We start from the raw sequence: 17,871 nt of genomic DNA, 5'->3' as shown, positions 1-17,871 counted from the left end.
GACGGTTGAATGGCATCATCGACTCAATGAACATGAGTTTGAGTCAACTCTGGGAGATGGTGAAGGACAGGGAAGCCTGACGTGCTGCAGTCCATGGGGTCACAAAGAGTCGGACATGACTGAGCAACTAAACAAGAACAAAGACAATCGCAGCTGTTAATGAGACCATGTTTTCTCGTAGGACATAGCTTATCCCAGTGCCAGTTTCAGAACCTAGAAGGGAAGGAAAAGCAGACGGGCTTTTCCTTGGTGTGGCTCCTTCCCAATGGGCTGCCCAGCACCATCTCATGACACGCAAAGGGTTCTGACTTCGGACCTGTTGGGTTCAGGTCCCCAAATTTCTTCTCTTTATTTCTTGAAAACGGAATAGGTTACACTATCAGAGTTTCACCTTACACATATGTAAAATGAAAAATGTAGGTGCTTCATTGTTATATGTGATTCCAGGTGATGTCATAGGTATACCCCCTAGCATGAGATGGTGTACTGATTTCATTTATTCATAAATTTCATTTAAAAAGGAAAACAAACAAGATTACTATTCCTGGATAATCAAGCCCATATGAAATGAAATATATACACATTATCAACCTAAATATATGCACAGTACATTTATTTTTGATATTTTAATGTAGTTACTTTACTTATATCTTGCTAAATTATAAAATTCTCCCATGTTTGCCCACGAATGCCTCCAGTGCAAAAGTTTCTGCCCCTGGAATTAAGCAGAGTTTAATCACCTTTGGGTTCCATTGTTTCATTGTCTCAAACTCACCTTAAGTATATTTTAACTTTACATTTCATTGCATAAATTTGTATCCATAGCCCCCCAGGTTAAAGTAACTATTAACTCCCACTGAACTCTTACTCAGTAATGGGTACTGTGTGAAATGTTCCACCTGTATCATCTAGCTTTGACGTCAGGACCCCTCTGTAAGGTAATGTTAGGACTGAAGTCATCCTTTATAGGAGAAAACGGTGGTAACTGGCCCAAGATTACAAAGTTTACAAGTGAAAGATGTGAAATTCTATCACATACTGTCTACTGCTAGAGTCTGAACTCTTAATCACTACAATATTACTTTCAAACTAGTACCTCACTTAATAAAACTATTTATGCTGAAAGTGAAAACTGTAGGAATTATTAATATAAAGATTGGCAGAATTTCTCAACAGTCATATTTTTACTAGCAAATTGCAGTCAGATCTTTGAGTAGAAAGGTGAGATCATAGGCTTTCTACCTTTGAATAGAAAGGTAAGATCATAAGTTTTTTCTCTGTAAAAAACTTAGAAATAGGGCCAGGTCCTGTTTACCAACCTTCTTGCTATCAACTGCTATTTTCTTGAATATTATATATCATCAATAAACTAAACTGAAGTAATTATTGCTAAAAGAAAATAAAGCTTATAGCTTAGAGCTGCTGTGGCCTGAATACAAGAACACAAATGATTCTATTAGCTGTTGGATAATGTTGACAAGTGCTCACAGACCTATTACTACACTAGCAGAGACAGTTTTAGCAGAAATCTTGGAGGAAACCCCAAAGAGCATGATTGATCTAATCTATTTTCTTTTCAACCAAATGTATCCTATTTTTAAAGTTTCCAAAATAAATCCCTCACTACCCAGTATCAAGAGCAATTATTTCTGCATTGATTTTAAATAAGTGAAATCAAGAACCATCATAAGTGTAAAGATTTTGAGCTACTAGGTGGGCACCTCATTCAGAGGTCCTCTAGTGAAAAGGCCCGGGAAACCTCTTCTAGTGACTCAACAGCAGTCTCAGCTCTATCTGAATATTCTTTATTCTACTGCCTGTGTGTGGATATGGCATTGAGTGGAGCTTTCTTGTTTTCATCCTCAGCTACCCTATTTACAAATGTGGTCCCCTAGCATTTCAGTTTATAATTACATTACCTGGATAGGGAATGTATAGATTATTTCTAGGGTGCTAAAATGAGCTGTCTTCCATAAATATGTGCTGACAGTGAACCAAATAAAAGTGACACAATAAATACATGTTTGAAAGTATTAAATTTCATTATTTTAAAAAACAGAATGGTCAGTTATATCTTATTGTTGAATTAAACACTATATCTTGGTGTTAAAATAAATAGACTGATGAACACATTTGGTGGTTTGTTTTTTTTTTTTTTTTTTTTTGCAGTGTCGCTGTCTGTGAGGTGTAATAAATTGCTTTCCTGGAGAAATTCCTGGGGGAATCTCACTTGTTTATAAAATATGCTTTCTTTACAGATATTAAGAGTTCATTGATCTTTTATGTTTTGTGGAGTTTTGTTAAAATCAGCATTTGAGGAAAATGCTTTAAAAAGAATGTGAGATAATGCTTGTGAACTTATAATTTATTTTATTATATTAGAAAGATAGATGATAGATAGATGGACTGATCTTTCTATTTGGTGTCTTTTTCTGTAATTCTCATCTGATCAATAGCTTACTAAAGAAGTAGAATGATATTGCATGGTATTTTTAATTGGTCAATTTCTACTTCAAAAAATCTTCAGTACTTTTCTAATTCTCCCCCTTTCAATCCTCAAGGTTACATCTGCAATTATGCTATATTATTGAGGTCTTTCAAAATAATATATAGACACCTTAGTATTTTCTATTCTCCACTGATGGTTTTACTGTCCTTTCTCCTGATTTGCTGTAATAGAGCTGACTTACATGCATTCTGTGTGCGTCTGGCTTCATCTCTGTTTTGCAACGGCACCTGCTTGCTTCTTAAGCAATTTTCCTACCTTTACTTAGCACATTACGATGCCAATTGCAAGATCACCTTATAAATAAATGCAAACCTTCAGTGTTAATTCTGAAACAGTAAAAATAAATCAGTCAACAGAAGTCAATTTAATTATGAAGCTTATACTTTTTACTCTTCGGGAGTCAGCCAATAGCTTCTTTGTCAAAACTGAACTTTTCCTCTGGATATCTGCATTTGGCATCTGAAAGCTTCCCATTTTTCCCTCTTTTTTCATAATCTGGGAGAACTAGAGAAATTACTAGGATCATCAACAAGGATGGTTGAAAGAAGGAATTGGGTACACAACTGCAAAGGAGGATGTTTTCTCAATCTTTATGTGTGTGTGTGTGCATGTGTGTGTGTGTGAGAGAGAGAGAGAGAGAGAGAGAGAGAGAGAGAGAGAGAGCGGGGAGTATTAAAATAACAAAATCAGTGTCTGATGATGACAGATTTGGAACCAACGCATGAGGCAAAGGATCTCATGTGATAGAAGCAACGTTTTAATCAGGGTCAGGAGAACTTGAATTCATGGCTATTTTTACATCCAAATCCTTCCTGGGATCCATAAAATCTTTCATAAACTGCTGGAGGACCAGTAAACAGGTACAATGAATTTGAATATTTATGTTCTGATGTTGCATATATATGCATGCATGCGTGCTAAGTCACTTCAGTTGTGTTCAACTCTGTGACTCTGTGTGACTCTATTGACTGCAGCCTGCCAGGCTCTGTTCATGGGATTCTCCAGGTGAGAATACTAGAGTGGGTTGCCATGCCCTCCTCCAGGTTGAATATGTATATTACCCAGCAATTCCACTCTTAAATATATCCCAAACTCTTCACAGCAGTGCTCTTCTCGATAGCAAAACCTTAGCAAATGTCCTTAAAATGCTGAGGAAGTGAATAAATCATGGTATGGTCACACAAAGTATTATACTATAGTCACAACAAAAGAGCCACAGGGATGAGCATCAATGTACGTGAATTTTAATTGCAAAAAGAAGTCCAAAGGTGGCACACTACTCTTAAAAAAAAACAAAAATAAAAAACATACTTTGATGGTAAAAATATAGATGCATAAAAACTATACAACATGGAATGTTGGGAATGATAAATTTGAGATTCAAGATAACAGTTATCTCAGATGGGGGAAATATGGGAATAAGATTAGAAAACATGATTAGGTCTATGTTTCAGTATACTATGGCCTTCTCTCCCCACCTCCAAAAAGAAATCACCAGCCAAGTTTAGTGTGCTAAGTAAAAGTCATTTATCATATTCATGATGACTGTGGATCAAATATTTGGACATGGTGTAAGAGAATGACTGGGAGAAGGCAATGGAAACCCACTCCAGAGTACTCTTGCGTGAAAAATCCCATGGATGGAGGAGCCTGGTAGGCTACAGTCCATGGGGTCGCCAAGAGTTGGACACGACTGAAGCGACTTAGCAGCAGCAGCAGCAGCAGCAGCAGCAGCAGCAGCAGGAGAATGACTTGTCTCTGTTTCGTAATGACTGTAACCGCTGATGGAAAACTTCAAGGGAGAGGATCATCTGGAGACTCATTCATCCACAGCTTTGGTGATGGATGCTATCAGCCGGGACAGTCAGTTCCTCTTCAAGAGGATCTGCCCAGGAGGACTCTGCAAGGGATAGTCTGGGCTTCCTTATAGAATGGTGGACTGTCCCCAAGGGAAAGTATCCACATAGAGAGCTACATGGAAGCTAGAGACTTGGGCTTAGAAGTTAGGCAGCATTGCCACATTCTAATCATCAAGGTAGCCACAAAGTCCAAACCGGGAACGAGTAGGAGAAAATAGACTCTTTTAAAACATATTTTAATGCAAGATTTTGGAAAAACCTTGGGGACAAGAAATATTGCTTTGATCACTTTTGGAAAATACTTTCTGTCACAGTTCATTTTGAGCACAAAATTTAGATCCCTACCGATTACAAAATATACTCACCATCTTCTCAAGACTTCTCAAAGTGTCACTCATTGTGGCACTGGGCTCAACTCAAGGATGAAAATGTCATCCTCTAGATCAGGCCCAGTATAAATGAGGCATAAAGGTGGTGCTTTTGAGAAAATGTTAAAAACGGTACTGCAAAAATTAAGACAAAATGTTGCCACAGTTTGTTAATGCTTGGTGGCTTTGTATGAGCCTTAGAGATGAAAACTCAGTGAGGAGGAAGCATAGAACTAGGGGTAGACTGGTCTTGGGGGAGTATTAGTGAGGTCAGGGGGAGGAAGGGAAAGAAAGAGGATGCTCAGCAGATCTAAGCATGTTGTTCAGAAGAGGAAGATGCCTCCAACTAGATCTGGCCCAGGGGAAGCTAAGAACAGCCTGGGCGTGGCCGTGGCAGCTGTGTATAGAGGAAGGCCATAGATCTGGGCCCAGCTGGACTTTGGAATAGGGCCATTCTCACCAAGGTGTGGAGCAGGACCAAATGTCAGGACCCTATCAGGACTGCCCAGTTTCATAATGGGCTTTGATCAGAGAAGCGAGCCACAGACAGAGCCAGTCTTAAGTCCAGCAAGTCCCCTCTAACACTCTCAGCTCCCTGAGACTTGCCCTTGAGTGTTCCCTTCGCTGCCCATCACAGCGCAGGTCCCATTGGAGTGCAGGGGCTCAGTTACTGTCAGAAATGTAAAACTGAGGGCAATGAAACATACACCTTGTTCGTTGTTACATCCCAAAGATTTACCTACTGTAAGTGACCACCTGGAGCTTAATTAGTACCGCTTGATAAACATAAGCTACCTGAGTGAAAGCTGTAAATCTGCAATCTAGTTAACTAGGGGTTATGGGAGGTTGAGGGGTGATGGAGAGTAGAAAAGTACAGGCATGGATTTGGTGGTAGCTCATGTTGACTGATTGGAGAAGGAAATGGCAGTGCACTCCAGTGTTCTTGCCTGGAGAATCCCAGGGAAGGGGGAGCCTGGTGGGCTGCCGTCTATGCGGTCGCACAGAGCCGGACACGACTGAAGTGACTTAGCAGCAGCAGTAGCATGTTGACTGAGTGAAAGCTGGGAAAACAGTCAAGCTTTGCAGGAGGTGCCCTCAGTTGTTGAAGGACTGTGTGTGTGTGTGTGTATGTGTGTGTGTGTGTGCATGTAAATGCATTTGTGAAACATGAAAAGTTTGCTTTTGAAGAGTGAAGAAGATGAGAAGATGTGTATCAAGCACAGTAAACAGAGTAAGGTTGGTTTCGAATTCTGTATGTATTGGGACAAAATTCACTCAGGCATAGGGTGATACATATGATTCCACTGACTGAGAAATTTACAAGGGAGGTCTTGTGAAATCCAGGAACATACTGTTATAAACAAAGCAATCCTTAGGTCTCCTCTTTAGGTTGGAGGTTATCTTTTTTATTTGGCTATTGCTAATGATCTGCTACTAAGAAAACTTGTGAAAAAAACACTAAAAATTAGCAGCCAAATCTTATTATAAGTTCTTATTGTCTGAAGATCGTATAAGAGATCTAGCTACACATTCAAAATTACTAATATGTCAAGGGTGACCCAACTATATAAACCTGGAATAGGTATTCAGTTCATATTATGCAATGAAACTCATTACCAGAAATATAAAAAAGGTAGAGTGCTTTCTTTCTATTTTTATTTTAACACCAAAGGTAGAGTCCTTTTTACCAACCCAGAAAAGTAGTATTGCTCAGATGTCAGCATATGATGAGGACAAATTAGCCAGAATGCTATAAAAGTTGCTAAACTGTCATAGATCTGATAATCCCATAATTGGCCTAGAAGTTTAGAGATACATCATATATCTCTAAATATATCATCTATAAAATGACCATTTTCAGGTGTTTTATTTATAAACTAAAATCAAATTCTGTACAAAAAGGCAGTTCAGTATTGAAATAATAGTAAAGAAAGAAGGAACTCATATCCCTTCCTTTGAACTATTAATGTGACATCAGAAAAATTTGATGAAAGAAACATGCAAATTGCACCTTTTCCCAAAGGAGCCTGACTGGCTGTGGATAGCTGGGAAAGCACAGCCCTGATTATTCTTCCCCTCAACACAAAAATTCTCCTGACACCATCTGTCTGTCCTCACCTACCAAACATATCTGCTCCATTCTGAGAAAATGTCTCTCGGCAACTTTCTTCTCATAAAACAAAGTTATGAAAATAAACTAGCATTATTCATGAACATTTCACCAGTCTGAAACAACATGTGCAAAATAAAAATAAAATTTGGAAAACCACATCTCAAGGAAAGCACAAATTCAAATCATGAAGGGGGAGAAAAAAGAAGTCAGCCAATGCCATAATAATTCTAAAAGTTTCTTCAGTTTAAGGCAGGTTCGTTCACTTCTCAAGCCTGAGGTTGAGAGGGTATAACCCTTTTTTGCATTACATGAAATAGCTTCTCAAAAAAAAAAAAAAAATCTCCACACTTGCTATACAGTCCTGCGGTTAGCCTTGAAGCACAATAGGAAGGCAGTCAAGACACTCTGAAGAATATATTTGAGTGAACTGAACGACTTTAAAGGAAATCAGAAAATGACCTCCAGAGCAGTCATCTTCATAGAGATATTTATATTTCAATATTGCAGGAAATTTTGCTGCTTATCAAAGCTGGAAAGTAAAAGCACTGACTGGAGTTGAGTTTCCTGTCTCTTGGGATAAGTCTTTCTCCACACACTCAGTTCAGTTCAGTTTAGTTCAGTAGCTCAGTCGTGTCCAACTCTGCGACCCCATGAATCACAGCACGCCAGGCCTCCCTGTCCATCACCAACTCCCGGAGTTCACTCAGACTCACGTCCATCGAATCAGTGATGCCATCCAGCCATCTCATCCTCTGTCGTCCCCTTCTCCTCCTGCCCCCAATCCCTCCCAGCATCAGAGTCTTTTCCAATGAGTCAACTCTTCCCATGAGGTGGCCAAAGTACTGGAGTTTCAGCTTCAGCATCATTCCTTCCAAAGAAATCCCAAGGCTGATCTTCAGAATGGACTGGTTGGATCTCCTTGCAGTCCAAGGGACTCTCAAGAGTCTTCTCCAACACCACAGTTCAAAAGCATCAATTCTTCGGTGCTCAGCTTTCTTCACAGTCCAACTCTCACATCCATATATGACCACAGGAAAAACTATAGCCTTCACTAGATGGACCTTTGCTGGCAAAGTAATGTCTCTGCTTTTGAATATGCCACACATACTCAGTTTTTCATAAATCCTGACTTGAGGTGGGCATTCTTTCTGGTGATTTCCACACTTTCTTGCTCCTGACTGCACAGGTGATGCTTTACAAAGAATGGAAACTACCTAGTCTGGTCCTTAAGAAGCTTACACTCTAGTTCAGTAACTTTCAAGCTCTTTTATATCCACCCTAGAAAGTACATTTTTATATCACAATTGAGCAGACACACATAAGAATATTTGCATTTATATTTCTCAGTTAAAGAACAACAGGTAACAATAAAATTTCACTAAAAATATTCAAATTAAAAGAAAAATCCTTCCCCTAATGTTCTCTTCTTTGTGATTGCATATTTACCATTAAGTAAATATATAAATCAGGGAGCAGAATGCATCTATATATCACAAATAGGTGTACATGCAAACAACAAATAATTTTAGAAGCACAATTAGATAACTAATTAGGTTGAAAATTAAGTTTCATGATTAACTAACTCCAGGCTTACCCAAGATTTCGTGAGCCTCTCTAGAACCTTCATGCTTTCTAATTTGCTAAGCAACACAAATTTGAAATTTTTATGTAAATGATTGCAACCTAATAAGCTTTGAAAATTAAAGGAGAGGAACAAATTATTCCTACCATTTGTTGACTATTTGCTCTGTGGTAGGTAGGCACTGTGTTGTGCCCTTTACGTTCGCTGGTTTTTTAGGCTTGATATCAAGACCATGAGCAGGGAATATTAATTGTCCGTTTCATAGGTAGAAAAGTAAAGACTCAAAAATGTGAAGTGACTTGCTCAAGGTAAAAAATATTTTAGGTGCAGAGAAAGAATCCAAACTCAAGATTGTCTGGCTCTGTCCGCCTGCATGGCACCTGTCCCTAGCAGCCAGTGAGTAGCAGATGGCCCCGTGTAAGTCATGCACACACATGCATCGGGTTGTGTTTGTAAAATAGGTATAAGCGTATTCAGCCAAGAGAAATCGCTGACATGCATGCCCAGCTGAAAACCTCAGAAAGGGCATCCTGGGAGACAAGAGAGGATGTGATCAATAAATATTACAGCTGGCATGTTCATTTCTTAAAGTGTGTCAACCTTGGCACAAAACTCTGTGGTTCAAGAACTTATGCCTCTTGCAACACTTTTTTTTGAGATTTTATACTTGTACCATGTGTAAGATTTCAGTTTTTCTCATCTTCACTCTCCCTCTCTCTGTGTCACATATAAACAGACACACAGAGACACAGACTCCTAAACAAGTGCTTTACTGGACTCATTTTGAGTAAGGTGAGTTGTCATATTCTCCTAATGTTCTTTTTTCTTGTGGGATTTTTGGCTACCTCTTTGTTTTTAAAAAGGGATACAGCATGAAAAATCCTTGATTTAAAATGCACATTGTGAAGTATTTCTCTTAAAAAAGAAAAAAATAGTCCTTATTCTGAACTCAATTATCAACATCCACTAATTAATAGAAAGATTTGGATTTTATATTTTCTGGTTCCATCCAAAGTACACTAGTCCATGGATAGGACCATGTTGTTACAGCCAGGTAAATGCCACATATTCAATTCTAAATCTAAAGAATGCGCATCTTTGGATGGATTTACTTTTGTTCCTAATCACTAGAAGACGAAGTGTGTTCCCCCATCGGTTTAGAATCATTTGTGAATTTGCCCTTTCTATTTTCTCTTTCTTTCTTTCTTCCTTCTTTCAGCTGTCCTTCCCGCCTCACCACTTGAGGGCTTAAAGAAATCATATTTGTAGACAAGAGAAGAACTCTGTTGGTATATGAGGGAGTAATTTAATTATGCAAAACAGGAAGATGCTCTTTATATTTGGTCTTCTGGGCTTGAAACAATGTCATTAATCAGACTCTCATAAGAGTTATTTCAGATTTTTCGAAACATCAGCTTTCTTGGTTTTGTTCCTCCTGTAAGTTTTAAACTCTTTTTCTACCTACCTTGTATTCAGCAAGTAAAGATTAGGAACTGTTGAAATCTTTACATTATCTTAGTAATGTGCCAATTAAAGAAGGTGTTTTATCCTGATTACAAAGATTTGTCTGAGGTGGCCACCACTTTGTTAAGGCTGTTTTGTGGACATCTTCATAATTAATGGAAAAATCATTAGGAATTCAGTCTTTATTAACCCCTATAGCTGCAGGGGCCCATTTCATCTTAATTGCATTCATTTGGCACTGGCAGTATTATACAGCATAATCACTAATAAATGATCTTTTAATTTGTACCAATCAACGGAGCTTGCTTTCATGCCAATATTCCTGTTTCTTTGATGTTGACCTGTCTTGATTTTTGATCATTTGGGCTTAAGATGATTTACTGGAAAATCAATATCAATACCAGAACTGCTTGTATTCATACATCTGTGGTTAGGTTCTATTTGAGTGTATTTTGATTGAAATAAGTAGTGCTTGATTACCCATTCAGATGAGGGGGGAAGAAAGCATAATCAAATTGGGAAATCTGGTACTGTATTCTTATTCAAAGGAAAATAATTAGAAACTGTAGGGAAACTGAAGATTCGGGAGAGCAGTAGCGGTAACACTTCAGATGCCACTAATTAAGCAACTTTGTCCGCCACCTCCTAAAGGCCTTCACCAATGGACTAATATGCTATTAACCATTAGCAAGGCCAATGGGGGCTTTGGTTACACTTGTTAATGGGAAACCCCGAGACAGTTTCTCTCATTATCCCCCTGTCAGCACTGTCTCTGCAGTGTAAAGTGGTCGTCATTGTTCGGTGGGTCAGCTAACCAGAAACCAAGCTACTGTAAAGAAACATTCTGCAGCTAATTGAAAATGACTGAAAAATCCCCTTATTATCTAGTCACCTCTCTTTATTGGTGGAACAATGGAACATATATGGACTATGTGGGGGAAAAGGAAAGTTCAGGGTATGACATTGAATTTTTCCTGACTAATACAACTACAAAGAAGTCTTTGAAGATAATTCCAGGGGAAAAATCCACTCACTTTTTTTTTTTTTAAGATCATGACAGCCAGACAGAAGATAGTTAGTGTAGAATATTACATTTGCTGTGCTTAAGAGTACTTTATGTATATATGATTCCCTTCACTAGAGGAACTCAAAGCTTTTCCCATGAAACTGCTGAAATCCTCATTATCCTAATGAGTGAATGGCGCAAAACTGGAAAAGCCACAAGGAACATGAAGCTTAATCACATATTCTAAGCTATACTCTCTTTAATGCAATTTAGTATAAGGTATATCTATCTTTAAGTAACTCAAAACCTGAAAATCCATATTTGTAGGAGAAAAAACAAATCAGGTCTTTTATACAAGAAGGGAAGAGGAAAGAAGAAGGAATGGAATAATTGCTATGTTTAGAACAGTCTTTGCTTTGCAGCTGCTTTCAATTCATTGTTCTCCTTAAATTGTAGGATTTCAGAGTGCTTAAAATATGGTTCAAACAAATAGTCAAGGTGATAGACAAAATGTGAGGATCACATGTCTTAAGGAATGCTTAATTTGGGTATCTTAATTTGGAAATGGAAATTGTCTATTCCATCATCTTCAGAAAGATGTGGCAAGGCTCCATGTCATGGCAGGCAATTGCTCTGTTTCAGGCAAAGTTATCGGCACTGGAGATACAAAATGAATTAGACATGACACTTCACCTTGATGAATCCCAAGTCAAACAGAAGAAACAATAACATATGTTTATAACTATATTACAGTGTAGTAACTGAAACAAATTACATATTGCAAACTATAGGTAGCAAAAACCATATCATACACAGAGCAAAGATAACTGAGGCAATCTGAAGGGGTGGGGGAAGTTTCTGTGGAGATCAGACAATGTCAGTTGAGTTTTGAATGATGAGGAAAGATGGTGGAACAGGGAGTGGTCATTTTTGAGCATATTTCATGGGCATGATAAGCAAAGAAGAAAAACACTAAGTGATATGTTGTAAGCAGAGTAGCACAGACAAACCATTCAATGAGGCAGAGAATAGAGAAAAAATAGGTTGGAGAAGTAGACAGACACCAGATTCCTGCCTCCTCTGAATTTATCCTATAAGATATGAGAAATAGAAGAGTTAGCTTTGGATATAGATAGATCACTCTAGCCAAGTGGAGGGCAGATGTTCTGAGAAAAAAGACCAGAGATAGATTATTATTAGTCATCATCCTGTTTCAATGATCCAGACAAGAGATGAATGGAGTTTGAACTGAACAGTAAATGCAGGAGACATCAGTTTTACAATAAGAAATCATTCAAGAGAAGTGTGAGTAAGATTCTTGGGGAGGATGTCTGAAATAAAAATTGGAGTGTGTTGAGAATGGCACAGGGGCATCAAAGTCCTACAGGTAAGTAAAGAAAAGGATTTCGAAAAGGAGTCAGAGAAAGACAATTGGAGATAGAATAAAAACAATGAATATGAAGTACAATAAATTCCAGTGAAACTAAAGACTTTCACATAGAACAAGTAACCACTCAGGTAATAAATGAAGAAAAAACTACATTCAAGCAAAGTCTTTATAATATTTACTACATTTAGTCTCAGGGTTTATTAGTAACTTAATGAGAATAACTTTATCTTTTAGAGAGTAAGACCTAAAGTTATTGCAACAAAGAGATGAGAATGATAGGTACAGATGGACAAGTCTTTAAAGAAATTTACTAAAAGCAGATCAGTCTCATCCAGTGGCTAGTTTTGAATCAAGGGGACACTTTCTAGGATGAGAGACTTGAATGTGTTTTCAGGCTGCTGAAAAGACTCTGACAGTACAATATAGAAGAGCTGAAGATCAAGCTAAGAAAAGGGATAAAGGAAAACTGAAGTGCTGGGAAAAAAGCAGTTCAGAGACTAACATAAGAGCCCAATCATAATGGATGGAAAAAGAAATAAGCCAGAGTGGATAAAACAGATTAAGAAGGCTTCTGTAAAATCAAATTGCTGGTGAAAGTAACAAATAGAAAGGTCTGAAAGGATGGGAATGAACATGCATGATTGCTAAGGGGCTTCAGTCATGTCCGACTCTTTGCGACGCTATGGACTGTAGCCCACCAGGCTCCTCTGTCCATGGGATTCTCCAGGCAAGAATACTGGAGTGGGCTGCCGTGGCCTCCTTCAGGGCATTTTCCTGACCCAGATATTGAACCCGCATCTTTTTATGTCTCCTATATTGGTAGGAATGTTCTTTACCACTAGGACCATCTGGGAAGCCCATGGGGATTACCATTAGGAGTCAAATCTTTTCTGGACCTTTGAAAATGGTCTGCTAAGTTCCTGGTAATGCAGGGTTGATTGGTAGACTTCAAAGGAATTTAGATTAGTTAGGCCAGTCCACTTTTCTTGACTTCACCCAGGCTGATTTAGATCCCCTGAGATCTAAATCTCTAAAAGATTCTAGACTAAATGGGCCTCCCACATCAGAAATAACTAAGAACCAATACCTCTAGATTGTCACAATCTACACTGTTTTCTAAGTAGTTCCAATCCCACCCCCTCAAGTAAAAATATCTGTAGAAAGGTTTGAAAAACACTTGTTTAGTTGCTAAGTTGTGTCCTTTCAACCCAATTAGCAGGTTTTTTTCTTCTTTTTTTTTTTTCCTACTGAAAGTCTTCCTAGAGCCCTTAATAAGCTCATGAGCATCACGATTCTTCAAAAGGAGAATATAATCTGTAGTTTCCAACATTTATTAGATGAGAATACATTTTGATCCACAGAATTAGTTTAATAGATTGCCAAGCTGATGGGAAACACTGCCCTGGGCTTGCATTGAACAATAACATCCTTTGGTTTTAAATGCTGGATTCTTTCAGTTTAGCTTTAAATTTCAATTTGAGTGAGTGAGGTAGAGTAAATTAGTTAAGATATCTATTAGTCATGTTTCTTAATTACACACGTGCTGTGAACTATGTGCATCCATCCACTGCAGTGGATGCTGAGAGGTAGGGAGCAAGGATGTTTGAGTTGCTCCTAGGTGCAGGGTTCTGGACTAGTTGGAAGGGAAAGTGGAGAAAGTGGTTTGTATACTCAGAGTGCCAACGGACTTTTCTTCTCAGGATACACACTTTCTGTTCTAGCCCACCTCAGGACTTTTACTACAATATTCTTTCTTGTGAAACCTTTTTTCTGCACATTTATTCTTCCTAGCATGAATGAGCGGACAAAGTGATGGCACCCCACTCCAGTACTCTTGCCTGGAAAACCCCATGGACGGAGGAGCCTGGTAGGCTGCAGTCCACGGGGTGGTGAAGAGTCGGACACGAATGAGCGACTTCACTTTCACTTTTCACTTTCATGCACTGGAGAAGGAAATGGCAACCCACTCCAGTGTTCTTGCCTGGAGAATCCCAGGGACGAGGGAGCCTGGTGGGCTGCTGTCTATGGGGTCGCACAGAGTCGGACATGACTGAAGCGACTTAGCAGCAGCAGCAGCATGAATGAGATGTCTGTGTGTTCTGCATCTGTTTACTTTTAACTGCCATTCGTGTTTTTCTGGTCTTGAAAAGAGCAGGTCCTGACTTCGACTGTGTCTTCTCGTCTGATTTTTCCCTAGACTTCACACCTTCGGGTTCCAGTCAGTGCTCAGACTTCCTGTCTTCAACCTTGCCACATTTTCAAGTCCAGCAATAGCGTCTGCAATTTCTGTGCACAGTCTCGGAAAACCACCATCAACTAGTGGTCTCACATTCTTACACGTGTGCTCCAATTATCTAGATATGGTTGTCTTTGAAAACACTTTTTAAAGTTCTCTGGAAAAATCCTCCTGCATTTTTGAGAGTATATGTCTCTCTAAAATAGATTTCAAAGTTCTGACTTTGTAAGTAACAAAATCAAGACTTTGCTATTTTTAAGTTAATGCGTTTAAATGTTCCTTTTAAGAGCTTGATTAAAACTTATGCTGTTAATTGAGATTCATTATTTCCTTCAATTTAATAAGGTCTCATCTGAGGTTGCATTAAAAATATGGCACTACCTCACTGATAAATGTCTTCAAAATGTTTTTTTCCTGTTACTAAAAAATATAGTACCATCACTGTTACTGAAAAAAATTTTAGTGTACAAAAGACCACACTTTGCTAGCAATTTCAACAAAATCTGATTTCTATCCATGCAACATTTCCCTATTATCTCTTTTGATATTTAGGATAAATATGAATTAAAAGTCAGGGAAACCACCCAGCCACACACTCCCTCAAATATGTAAAATAAAACCATCACAAAACTCAGAACTTCAGCCATTTGCCTTATGAGAACACTTCCCAACAATGTGGAATTGTTTAAAACAAACAGACAAAGCAGGAAACATCAAAAAGACAAAAGCAAAGACTATTATTAGTGGATACTCAGGCAAAATGAAGCATGGTTTTATAAATTAGAGATTAAGTTGAGTTTTTTTCATGTATGTTTATGCTTTTGGATTTCTGATCTTTTGATATGGCATTTAAAAAAGCAGAACAGAAATGTGTTGATTTTTCATTCATTTTATTTATAGCAGCTTTATTTTGTCATATATCATTTAACCAGACAACAAGCCCACAAAATACCCTCAAAACTCTCAGGTTCACCAAAAGCCTCTGGAGAGCAAGGTAGGACACGCTTCTCCCAGGTTTCCCCATGCAAAGCAGACAAGTTGTCACCTTGCCTCATCTTCTTGGAGAGAGCTGCTCACTTAATTACTTATTTGCCCCCTGCCTGACCAGTGGAAGAATAACCTTTCTAGGGCATTCCTCTGCAGTTCTGTATGATTTGCTCTTTCTTTGGTGACCTGGGCCATGCCATCCCAATATGAGAAGAAGCAGCAAATTGAAGTCAGATACTTATTGGAATGAAACTCTCATTTTAAGAAGAAATTCAGATCTATTTAGCTTGACCTTGGAACTTGAATTAAATCTTTAGACACTCAACTTTCTCCAGGGAAGTGTGAGGTTTATATGAATTCGAGTGTATTAAAGCCAGTCTGGCTCTGATCTACGTACCAAGTTGGTTAATTTTTCATTTAAAGGACAAAGGGTTTCACTGGAACTAATTTAACTGACTTAATTTGTGATATTCACATGCCAGTTTATATTCTAAACCAGGAGAGGTTTTTTAAAACCATTAACATGTCATTAAAAAAACATAATACGTTCACTGATTGATGTTTTGGAGGCAGCCACAGTTGCCTATGGCTGGGGACTTCTGACACGGTTCATTTTTTGCCTTTGCTACTAACCAATTGTGTGACCCAGTATGAGGTGCTTCACCTTTCCCTGATTCACTCTCTGACTAATAAACTGAGGTTATAATAACTCCCTCTTCTATCTTTCTCAAAGGGGTATACTGAGAATTAACAAGTTAACAGTCCTTAAACACATCAAAATGATGAGTTAAAAGGCAATATATTACGACTTTCATGTTATGGAAACATATTTGAAATTCATTTTTTAATACCAGGAAATATTACTGCTCTGAGATTTAGCACATAAGTAAATAGAAAAATTAATTAGCTTGTTTCGTACTTTATCTGCTAATGTATATGGATTTGTAAGAACCCTGAATTAACAAAAACAAAAAAATCAAGTGCACATGTGAACATTATATTTGCAATATTTATTCCTAATTAATCTTTTCCATAATTTTTTTTACTGTTCAAAACTTAACGAGTGCCAGAAACTTCTCTTGATTAACCTCACTTCATCTCTCTTGCACTTTGTTACTCAAAATTCAATATTTACATTCATTTTATTCTATATGAGCTTTGTAAGAGTTTTAAAATGATTTCCTATATTGTTCTTTCCTCTTATCAACTTATATTATCTCTATGTCAGAGCCTGGGTACCTATTTCCTTAACTTTCCCACAGTACTCCCATTACCAGATCATAAGAACATTTCAAGAAAAATAACGTTTGCTAATTACACACCAACAGGGCTGGAGTTGGAATTTGATAAGTAGTTCCTTCCTCATCTTACTTTTTACCTGTCTTTATTAAAAATCAGGGATTACATCATGATATAAAGCAAATAGACACTTGTCTTGAAGATACTTACAAGTTCACGAGTGATTTTGTTACACATAAATGATGTAAATTTTTACACAATCTTATTTGTCATTAAATTGTCAATAAAATAATCCCAAAATGGTAATTACATTATCAGTTGAAAATTATAATAATATTTACCAGGATAAATCTGGATGCTTTTAAAACAATGAAATATTTGGCTATTGGAAAGAAAAGAAATTATAAGAGGAGGAAATTGTGACATTGGGTAGAGAAGGGTAGAAGCACAATGATATTTTAATTTTCAAGGGATAAATTTAGTACTATCTAATCTTATATTTGATGCTACTTGTAGTAATGTTTCTGATTTTGTTGTTGAAAGTTTCAAATCTCACAGTTTTTAGAGACACAGTTTTTGCCTGCCTGATTCCTTATGGAAGCAGTGTTTCTTTGGCTCCACCTAGTATGGTCTTCATCAGAAAAGGTGATGGCACCCCACTCCAGTACTCTTGCCTGGAAAGTCCCATGGACGGAGGAGCCTGGTGGGCTGCAGTCCATGGGGTCTCGAAGAGTCAGACACGACTGAGCGACTTCACTTTCACTTTTCACTTTCATGCACTGGGGAAGGAAATGGCAACCCACTCCAGTGTTCTTGCCTGGAGAATCCCAGGGATGGGGGAGCCTGGTGGGCTGACATCTCTTGGGTCTCACAGAGTCTGACATGACTGAAGCTACTTAGCAGTAGCAATCTTACATAAGATAAATGATTAGTATTATTTTAAGTATTTATAACGTAAGTTCTCAAGCATTCTTTTCAAATGGAAGGAAAAGTAGAAGACAAAACCTCTAATTAATGTAAAAGTGTGACTGAAGGAGACACCTTATAGCACCTTCAGTTCAGTTCAGTCACACAGTCAAGTCCATCTCTTTGTGGACCCCATGGTCAGCAGTATGCCA

The sequence above is a fragment of the Ovis aries genome, chromosome 8 (assembly GCF_016772045.2).
Source record: "Ovis aries strain OAR_USU_Benz2616 breed Rambouillet chromosome 8, ARS-UI_Ramb_v3.0, whole genome shotgun sequence".
Classification (NCBI taxonomy): Eukaryota; Metazoa; Chordata; class Mammalia; order Artiodactyla; family Bovidae; genus Ovis; species Ovis aries.
The sequence above is the reverse complement of the archived record's forward strand: the minus strand, read 5'-3'. Positions refer to the sequence as shown.